The sequence below is a fragment of the Rissa tridactyla genome, unplaced genomic scaffold, assembly GCF_028500815.1.
Source record: "Rissa tridactyla isolate bRisTri1 unplaced genomic scaffold, bRisTri1.patW.cur.20221130 scaffold_37, whole genome shotgun sequence".
In the NCBI taxonomy this organism is placed as follows: domain Eukaryota; kingdom Metazoa; phylum Chordata; class Aves; order Charadriiformes; family Laridae; genus Rissa; species Rissa tridactyla.
This window is the reverse complement of record NW_026529584.1, coordinates 547,187-557,451: the sequence shown is the minus strand read 5'-3', so window position 1 is coordinate 557,451 and position 10,265 is coordinate 547,187. Positions and strand designations below refer to the sequence as shown.

General features: G+C 54.1%; 1 pseudogene; it reads left to right on the top strand.

The window, feature by feature from the left end:
• Positions 1–7,363: 7,363 nt before the first annotated feature.
• On the top strand, positions 7,364–8,236 carry LOC128903480 (olfactory receptor 14C36-like; annotated as a pseudogene).
• The last annotated feature ends 2,029 nt before the right edge of the window (positions 8,237–10,265 follow it).

Here is a 10,265-nt window from a genome sequence, read left to right as displayed (position 1 = left end):
TCTATCCCTTGCTTAACAGAGAGGGCAACACCTCTGCCCCTCCTTCCTCAACAGCTTGTAGCCATTGATAGCCACACTCCAGCCATAGGATTCGTCCCACCAGGTTTCAGTAATGGCCACTAGGTCATAGCTTTCCAGCAGCATGGTAGTTTCCAGCTCCTCCTGTTTGTTATTCATGTTGCGTGCGTTTGTGTAGAGGCACTTCAGCCGGGCTGTTGCCTGTGTTACTTTCTTAGAGGAGATCACCTTGAGGTGTTTCACGGGTGTTTCCCTGTTGACTCCAACAACCTCAGAATCCCCTGGCTCGTCTCTGTAAGGCTTTGACTATGATGCAGTGTTCCCAGCATGCCCCCAGGCAACAGGTTGAAGGCCCTTACTAGCGCCCTGTCCCCCTAACCCTGATGTGTTATCCCACAGCTGGTCACAGACAAGCCTGATATTATCATCCCCCTCCCCCTTCACATCTAGTTTAAAGCCCCATTGATCAGCCCCACAATCTCTTGAGCAAAGACCCTCTTCCCCCTTTGAGAAAGGTGTCTCCCAGGTGATGCCAGCAAGCCCGGTGCCGTGTAGGCCATCCCATTGTCAACAAAAATGAAATTGTGGCAGTGACACCAGCCACGGAGCCATGTATTAATAGACTGGATCCGTCTGTTTCTTGCAATGTCACTGCCTGCAACTGGAAGGAGTGAGGAAAAAATAACCCGTGTCCCAGATTCCCTCACCAACCTTCCTAAGGCCCTGAAGTCCCCCTTGATTGCTCTTGGTCTATGAGTCGCAGCTTCCTCTCCACCTACAAGGAGGATCAGTAATGGGTAATAGGCTGAGGACTGTATCAAGTGAGGAAGTTTCCTGGTGATGTCCTTCAGCCGGGCTCCAGGAAGACAGCAGACTTCTCCATGAGGAGGGTCTACCTGGCATATTGGACCCTCTGTTCTCCTCAGGAAGGAGTCACCAACGACCATAACCCTTCTTTTCTTCGTTGGGGTTGTGGTTGTGATACGGGTGGTACGCCATTCTGACTGTGGAGACATCTCTGGTGTGGATTGCCCATCATCCACATCCTCATTTGACTGGCCTTCCTCAACCAGAACCTCATATCTGTTCTTCAGAGGTACTGGGGTGGGGGACAAGGTGGGCAAGGAGAGAATTCGCCTGCTGCCCCGACCATGAATTTGCCTCCATTCACTCTTTTCATTTAGGCTTCTCTCTTCTGCCTGACAGGGCAGGATACAGGGGTCCCTGGATCCCGGTGACTTTCTGATAGGTGCTCCTGCTTCTGTTTCAAGGAGGGCAGAGCCTGGATCCACCAGTCTGTTTCTTGTTCAGCCTCCCTAATGCTCCTTAACCTTTCGACTTCCTCTCACAGCTCTGCCACCAGGCTGAGCAGATGGTTCACCTGTTCACAAGGCACACAGCAGCTGTTACAGCTGCCCCGCGTTACCAGTGAAAGGCTCTGGCACCCCCTGCAGCCTGTGACCTGGACGGCTGTATGTTCCTGTGGGAGCTCTCTCTGGGTTCCCACATCCATCCTGGCTAAGGTTGAGAGCACGACCTTCTGCCAGGTGGAGACCAGAGCTAAACTCCATCCGAGAGGGTGATGACCGCCTTGTTGTGGTGCTCCCCGGTGACGCCCTGGGTGATGCCCATGCGCTGCGTGCTTACTCAGTGCGCAGTGACCAGGTCGTTGTGCTCCCAAAAGGCTTCTTTTATGAGGGGGGAAGTGGTCCCAGCGAGTACGCCTCCTTTAGATCTGCCGCCCGTGGTGCTGGCTCTGCCCACACCTCCTCAGCAGACCACCCACGAGCGGCCGGTTTCCGGCACAGGCTGGCCGCTTTTCCTCACTTCAAAAAGCCCCCAAAGGAGCCCCTCGCTGGCCCTTTTTGCCATGATTCCCTTCCCCAGTGCGGACTTACCTGCACAGAGATGGTCACCTCAGCGACTTTCTGTGTGTGCAACTCGATTTAGGAAACTACTGTAAGTCTTGTGGTTGCGAGTGTCTGATTTAATTCAGGAAACTGTCGTACGTGTCCGGTGAACCTTTCCTTTTTTGAATCTTTAAATATGTCACTGTGTTGGTTATAGCAAATTTTGATAAATCACTTTGAGAACTGGCAAATGGTGAAGTATTGTTAGAATCATACGACTTAACCCCGTGTTACTAAATCTGAAATTGCTGCCACCTCAAAGTTGGGCAGGATCCCAAATCCACATTCACAACAAGACTGGACATGAGGAGAAAGAAATGTCCCATGAAGGACAGTGCTGTGACTCCTGAGGTCACCCAGAGGGAGCCTGGATCAGCGCAACGCTGGGTGTTCCAAGGAACAGGCAGGGAGGAAGACGAGCTGTCAGGAAAGGCGAGGAGATGCCCCAGTGGGAGCAAGGGGAGGAAAGAGGTTGGGTGTCCACAGCCTGCAGGTCTTTGTCCCCTTGGCTGTGGCTGTTGTCTTTGCTACCAAGGCCTGAAAGGAGACACCTTAATCTCAGGGAACCGGGGCCTCACTGCATCCTCGCACCCCCCAGGGAGGACGGGAGGTGTGGTGCCGTTGTCCTTCACTCGGCATTGCACACCCCACACCTCACTGCCCCGGGAGGAGCCCTGAGCCAGTGTGAGGGACAGGATCCCCCTTCCCAGGGCTGGCCACTTGGCGGGATAAAATACATCAAGGCTTTACTCAGCATCAGCTCCACCTGCACAGTGCCTTTGCCTCCCTGTAATCACAGCCTCCAGTTGCCTGCTCAAACAAATCCATGGGGAGGCTTGGTCTGTCATGGCCCTCAGTGGGGACAATTAATGCTCCAAGACACTTTGGCGTTTGCTTCGGACTTGAATTCCTGCACAGGTTGTTCAAGCTCCTCTCAGTATCTGGCATTCCTGGGCTCAGCAGCAAATGCCCCATGGGGCTCGTTAAAGTGCAGAAAGCCCTAAGGAGCCACAGCTCTTCCATGATTTTCTTCAGGGCTTCTAGCCTGGTACAGCTCAGTGGAGAGGTCTCAGGAGTCTACTTAAAGTGGAAGGTTTCAAGAAGCACTTAATAAAAAGGTAATTTTTCGTTTGGAAAGGGCTTTTCATTAGTCTTTTTATTTTTCCAGAGGAAATGCAGCTTTCTCCAACTGATACTGAACCAGAGGGTCTCCTAAGGAGGACCGGAGAGGTAGCAACTGCCATCTCCTCGAGGTCCCCCACTGTATGGACAACTTGCCCCCCCACCTCCTCCTCCCCACCGTTTCTCTTGGGGCTGCCTGGGACTTGCATTCTTTTCCTACATCAGACTTGTGCGCTGAGTCTGCAGCTGAATGTTCACAGCTCCTTTGCACCAATTCCTGCCCGATTCCCCCGGAGACTTGGCTGTAAATAGACAAGGGATTCTTATTCAATTTGTACAACCAGAAGGAAAAAATGATACCAATTAATTAAAGAAACCCAATGCATTCCTCCACTATATGACAAGTCCAAGCCTCCAATAAGCTCCACCTCCCTCAAACCATCAACATAAAAGAAATACGTTGGAGAGATTGATAGGAAATTCTAAATATACGCACAGTTAGTGAGTTGGCTAAAGAGAGAGTGTGGCAGATTAAGTAACCTTTGCCTTATTCTTGGCCAAATTTCCATCCCAGAGCCTTGTCACCAACTCTTGTCTCTAGTCATGTCCCTGCCCATGTTACATTATGTGCTTGTTAAACAAAACTTTTCTTCTCCAGCAAACTCTAGCAAAACTCTTCCTTGGAGACAGTCTCTCCTCAAAGTCCCCTTGAAACCATACGGTGAATTGAGATGCAAGAATAAACTCATTACAGTTCCTTCACGTTAACAAGCTCCCACGGGAAAGTCATGCAGCGTGGAGGGCCCTGGCAGGAGTAAAGAGCCTTGGAGGTTCAGCAGGGTCTGCTGAGGGCTGTGGGTGACGAAGCTGCTTCAGGAAATGGAAGCGTGCCTCCCTGGGGGCTGAGTAGAGCAGAAAACCAGAGGCAGTGATTTCAGGGTGACAAAGAAAGGAGGCAGAGACATCCTGTGTGCTGTAGCCCCCTGGATGTGCCCTGCCAAGCCAAGGGGCCCAGTGCTAATCCCCAGCTCATTGCAATGGGGATGCTTTTGGCCATCACCACGTGAGCTTTCCCTCTGCTCACCACCAGGGCCCATACACGCTGAGTGCCTTCCACACTCTTGCCCCTCAGACTCGGCACGACGCAGCTCCCCCTAAGCCTTTGCCTGGACCCTAACCCTAATCCCTCACCTGCAGCTCTCATCTGTAGCCCTTCCCTGAACACCAACGCCAAAGCTGAAGCCCTCACCACATGCCTCACACCTAAACCCAAACCCAGCTCCTTCGTCCTGTCACCAACTCAGAGATACTTATTGGAGAGGCCAAGACTGGTGGCAGCCTGGGCTGCAGCGTTCAGCCCCTGGTGGAATTCATGATATATGCCAGCTGAAAACTACAGTCAAGACCCTAAACCTTGGGAAAGGAACTCTCAGCTGTTTTGGTCACTGGTAAATGGGACACATGTGACCCTCTGGAAGTGCAACAAGGCCACGTGCAAGGTCCTGCACCTGGGTCGGGGCAATCCCCAGTATCAATAGAGACGGACTGCTGAATGGATTGAGAGCAACCCTGTAGAGAAGGACTTGGGGATGCTGGTGTGTGAAACATTGGACAAGAGCCGTCAACGTGCACTTGCAGCCCAGAAAGCCAATCATAGCCTGGGCTGCATCTACAGCAGCTGGACACAGTACTCGAGGTGTGGCCTCACCGGTGCCAAGTACAGGGGGACGATCACTTCCCTACTTCTGCTCACCACACTGTCCCTGATTCAGGCCAGGATGCTGTTTGCCTTCTTGGCCACCTGGGCACACTGCTGGCTCATATTCAGACGGCAGTCGACCAACACCCCCAGGTTCTTTCCTGCAGGGCAGCTCTCCAGCCACTCCTCCCCAGGCTTGTAACGCTGCATGGGGTTGGTGTGACCCAAGTGCAGGACCCGGCACTTGGCCTTGTTGAACCTCAAACCATTGGCCTTGGCCCATCGATCCGGACTCTGCAGATGCCTCTGCAACACCTCTCTACCATGAAGCAGGTTGACACTCCAACCAAACTTGGTGTCATCTGCAAACTTACTGAGGGGTCGATCCCCTCGTTCAGATCATTGATAAAGATCTTAAAGTGAACTGGCCCCAATACCGAGCCCTGTGGAACAAGCATCAGGGTGACCATCTGCACACAAACATTAACAGCTGACCAAAGGGAGCTTGAGTCCAGGGACAGCTGGAGAAACGCTGGGATTTAGCCAACAGAAACGTCTTGAAGTCTTTCAAGGAGAAGTGTCCAGTCCTGCATCCCGGGGAAGAATAACCCCAATGCAGCAGAACAGGCTGGGACCTGATGTGCTGAGCAGTGACCCTGCGGAGACGGGGCTGGGCACCCTGAGGGACGCCTCATGAGCCATTGATGCACGCTCACTATGAACAAGGCCGGCTGCCTACGGGGCTGCAGGAGGAGGAGCGTGTGCCCCCCAGGCAACTTGAGTCACCTTCCCCTTTGACTCAGCACTGCTGTGGCCCAACGCACACAGCTGTGTCCCAGTGTGCGGCTCCCCATTTTGGAGAAGTTGAGAGGACCTGGAGAGTGTCCAGAGGAGGTCTGCCACGATGGGCTTTAGGGCCCAGTGCACGTGTGCTTGGTGGAGAGGCTGAGGGACCTGGGCTTCTCTGGCCCAGTGGCAGGGAGGCTCTGGGCACTCTTGGAATAGCCTGAGACTGGTTGAAGGGTTGTTTGTGAGATGATGGATCTTTTCTTTGGTGGGAAACAGCAGGAGAAAGAAAAAATGCAAGAAAGGGCAGCTTGGGAGGTGGAGACTGGACACCAGGAGAAAGAAATGCCACTGCAAGGGCAGCGCTGTGCTGCAACAGATCACCCAGAGGGAGTCGGGATCAGCCCAAGGCATTCTGTTTCAAGAACAGCCAAGGACGATGGAGAGAGATGAGTAAAGGCAGTGAGATGCTGAGGGGAGAGCAAGATGGGGAAGCAGGGGGGATGTCTGCAGCCTGCAGGGGAAGAGGAGCAGATGTGGGACACCATAGCACAGCCAGGGGTGGAGATGATCAAGGGAGTTGGCAAGGCTGAAAGCCCCCAACAGTGCTTATGTCTTTCTCCTCTTGGCTGTGGCTGTCGTCTGTGCCACCAAGGCTACCAGAAGACACCTTATCCTTACAGCACTAGGGCCTTAGCGCCTCCTCTTCCCCACCCGGGAGCCGTCATTCTGTCTTTCTGCCCTTGGCATTGCACGTCCTCCCATCACAATGCCCCAGGAAGAGCCCTGAGCTGTGGTTGTGGGGCAGGATCTCCCTTCCCAGGGGCTGGAGGCCAGGGCTTGGCCCTTTGCCTTCCTCTCACACATTCAGCATTAGCCAGCGTCAGAGACACCTCTCCATTGCCTTTGCCTACCTGCCCTCACTGCCTCCAGTTTTCCCTCGAACGAGCCCCCAGGAGCCTTTGGCAGTAATGGCCCTCAGTGGGACCCATTAACGCTCCAAGAAACTTTCAAAATTACATCTGATGTTGACTTCTGGAGAGGTTTCATCAGCTTCCCCTGTGTCTGAGCTTCATGGACTCAGCACCAAAACTACCAGAGAGGTCAATAAAATGCCTTGGGCTGGTCCTGCTCAGTACAGAAATGGGGGTTGGCCAGGCGGCAGGAATCCGTGTTCGCTGCTCGGGATGGGCATCGGGGGGTAAGCAATTGTACTGCATCACTCCTGGTTTCCTATATTCTTTTGCAATGATTGTTATTTTCTTTCCCATTACTGACCTATCAAACTGTCTATATCTCAGCCCATGAGATTTTTATTCCTTTTTCTCCCATTTCTCCCTATCTCCCTGCAGGGGGTCGGGGGGCAGTGAGTCAAGAGCTGCGTGGTCTTTCCCCCCCTGAAAAGGCTCAGAGGTGAGCTGGCTCTGCTCATGTCACTGCAGTTTGAGGACAACCAGGAGTTTCCTTGAGGTTTTCCTGCAGGAATATGCTGAGCAGCTCCTCTGCGTTACAAGTGGATCATAGATGAGGTAACTAGTGAATGGCAGGAGCTGTAACCCCTTTCCCAAATCCCCGCGGCTGTGGAGCAGGGATGACTCCTTGGGAGCCCACAAGCAGAGCTCTGCTCCTCACAGCACACTTGGCCAGCAACAATGAGAGCTCCAACAAGGGCAATGCAGAAAGCTCCCACAAAAAAGGACACAGGCAAAATGTGTTCCTGGGGCTTGGATTTGGAAGGGCAGGCGATGGGAAGAGATTTGCTCAGAGCTGTCCTGACTTGTGAGTGTGCTTTCCTCCTTTGGCAGTACCTCGGGAACAAAGGGATGCGATGTCCAACGGCAGCTCCATCATCCACTTCCTCCTCCTGGCATTCGCAGACACGCGGGAGCTGCAGCTCTTGCACTTCTGCCTCTTCCTGGGCATCTACCTGGCTGCCCTCCTGGGCAATGGCCTCATCGTCACTGCCGTAGCCTGTGACCACCGCCTCCACACCCCCATGTACTTCTTCCTCCTCAACCTCTCCCTCCTCAACCTCTCCCTCCTCGACCTGGGCTGCATCTCCACCACTCTGCCCAAAGCCATGGTCAACTCCTTCTGGCACACCAGGGACATCTCCTACTCAGGATGTGTTACACAAATCTTCGTGTTTGTCAGCTTCATCTCAGCAGAGTTTTATCTTCTGACAGTCATGGCCTATGATCGCTATGTTGCCATCTGCAAACCCCTGCACTATGGGTCCCTCCTGGGCAGCAGAGCTGGTGTCCACATGGCAGCAGCTGCCTGGGGCAGTGGCTTTCTCCATGCTCTGCTGCACACTGCCAATACATTTCCAATACCTCTCTGCCAAGGAAATGCTGTGGACCAGTTCTTCTGTGAAGTCCCCCACATCCTCAAGCTCTCCTGCTCAGACTCAGACTACTTCAGGGAAGCTGGCCTTCTGGTGGTTAGTGCTTTTGGTTTTTTGGGATGTTTTGTTTTCATTGTGGTGTCCTATGTGCAGATCTTCAGGGCTGTGATGAGGGTCCCCTCATAGCAGGGAAGACACAAAGCCTTTTCCACGTGCCTCCCTCACCTCGCCGTGGTTTCCCTGTTTATCACCACTGGGGTGTTTTCCTACCTGAAGCCCCCCTCCGTCTCCTCTTCGTTCCTGAATCTAGTGGTGTCATTTCTGTACTTGGTGGTGCCTCCAGCAGTGAACCCCCTCATCTATAGCATGAGGAACCAGGAGCTCAAGGATGCCCTGAGGAAACTGATTGGACATTTTTCAGCAGCCATGGACTGTGTACCTTATTCTGGAAATGATTCCCCGCACCTGGTGTGACAAGTAAGCTTTCCTTATTCATCCCCTCCTCATAAAGTATCCACCTGTCTTGTGTGACAGAAAAAAGTTGTGTAAATAAAGACTCAGTCTCTCTGTGTGTTTAAATAAAAAAAATGAACCAGCTAGAACTACTTTTTCTGAGACCCATCAGCAGCAGGGCTGAATAAACGGGAGATGAGAAGACCTTTCTGGCTCCAGCAGCCTGGGGCAGGCTGTCCCAGTGCCACTCTGTCACTGGGGCGGCAGGAGCTGCCTGAGGGTCCCCAGGGCCAGGGCTCTTGTACTGGGCTGGGGAGAGGGGATGGCACAGAGGGGCTGCAGACCCCTCAGAATATCCTGGGGAGGAGGACACAGGGGCCCACTGACTGCCTTTGCCTTGTGCCCAAATGCCCCCCGTCTCTGGGGCTGACCCTCCTCTGCCCCCCAGCAGCTGCGGTGCCCTTCAGAGGGGCTGTGGCTGTGGAGTGAGTGCCCAGAGCTCTGCAGCACCCTGGGGCAGGCTCTGCTGTTGGGCCAGCGCAGACTGGGCTGGGATGGAGAGAGGGCAGGGGAAGTGGCAGAGCTTGGAGGGAGCTGGGCTGGGCTGGAAAGTGCCCAGGAGGAAAAATCCTCGGAGTACAGCTTGTACCGTGTGACCATGCGGGGGGAGGACTCACACCAGAGTGTTTGTGGTGCAGGGCCAGGGCTTGTGGAATTAGTGTCCGTCTCCAGGGTTTGGTAGTGGTGGGGCTGAAGGCATGGGCCTCTGTGAGAAGAGACCAGGGGCTGCTTCCGTGCCAGACAGAGCTGGTTCCAGACGGCTCCAAAAGAAACCCACGCTGGCCAAAACTGAGCCCATCAACGAGGATGGTGGAACCTCTGTGAGAGTGTATTTAAGAAAGGACACAAGGGCTCGAGTGGGAGAGTGGTGAGGGAAAAACCAGTGTCAGAAACAGCCCTGCAAACACCAGGGTGAGTGAAGAAGGAGGGAGAGGAGGTGCTCCAGGTGCCAGAGCAGATGGTCTCCTGCAGCCTGTGGAGAATACCACAGTAGAGCAGGTATTTCCCTGCAGCCTAAGGAGAGGAGCACAGCGGAGGAGGTAATCCCTGCACTTGGTGGAGGACCCAACACTGGAGAGGTTGGATATTTCCTGAAAGAATTTCAGCTTGAGGAGAGCCCATGCTGTAGCAGGTTTATCTCAAAAGACTGTAGCCAGTAAGAGGGACCCCATGGGAAAAGTGGTAGAAGGAAGGAGCAGCAGAGAGGAATTGTTATGGACTGACCAGGACCCCCATTCCCCATCTCCCTGCACTGCTCAGGGGGAAGGAGGGAGAGGAGCTGGGAAGGAAGCAGGAAAGTTCAGCAAGGAAAAAATGTGTGGGAGGAGGCTTTCCAGGTGATAAGGTCTTCCATCGGTCCTATGCTTCTTTGACCCTCAGCCTTTGCAGTTGCACATGCCTGGCCTGCCCACTTACCTTCACTCCTGTCCCCTTTGTACGAGGCCCACACACATCTTGGCACACTCAGCGTAACGTGGCCTCCACCAAAGCTGGAGCCCACCTGGCCTTGGAGGCAGGGAGGGGCCCAGTCCCCTCTGTCCGGGGCTGGGCACAGCTTTTCCCTGGGAACCTCCCTGAGGAGCACTCCTCCTCTGTGTCAGCCTGGGGCCCGGCAGGGGTGGCCCAGGGACAAGGGCTGCTGGGGCAGGGCTGAAGGAGCTCAGCTGGGACAGCGTTAGACTGAAGATCTAAAGGTGCCTGGTTCAGCCCTGGGCTTCAGCAGTGATTTTTCTCCCTCTGCTTTTTGCAGAGCCCGTCTGCCGCCTTCCAGCCTGCCCCAGCCCTGCTTGCTCCTTCACCTCTTGCCAGAGCACTGTCCCTGCCCTGGACCTGCACATCTGCGGCTTAGAAGGAGCCTTCCTCCAGCCCC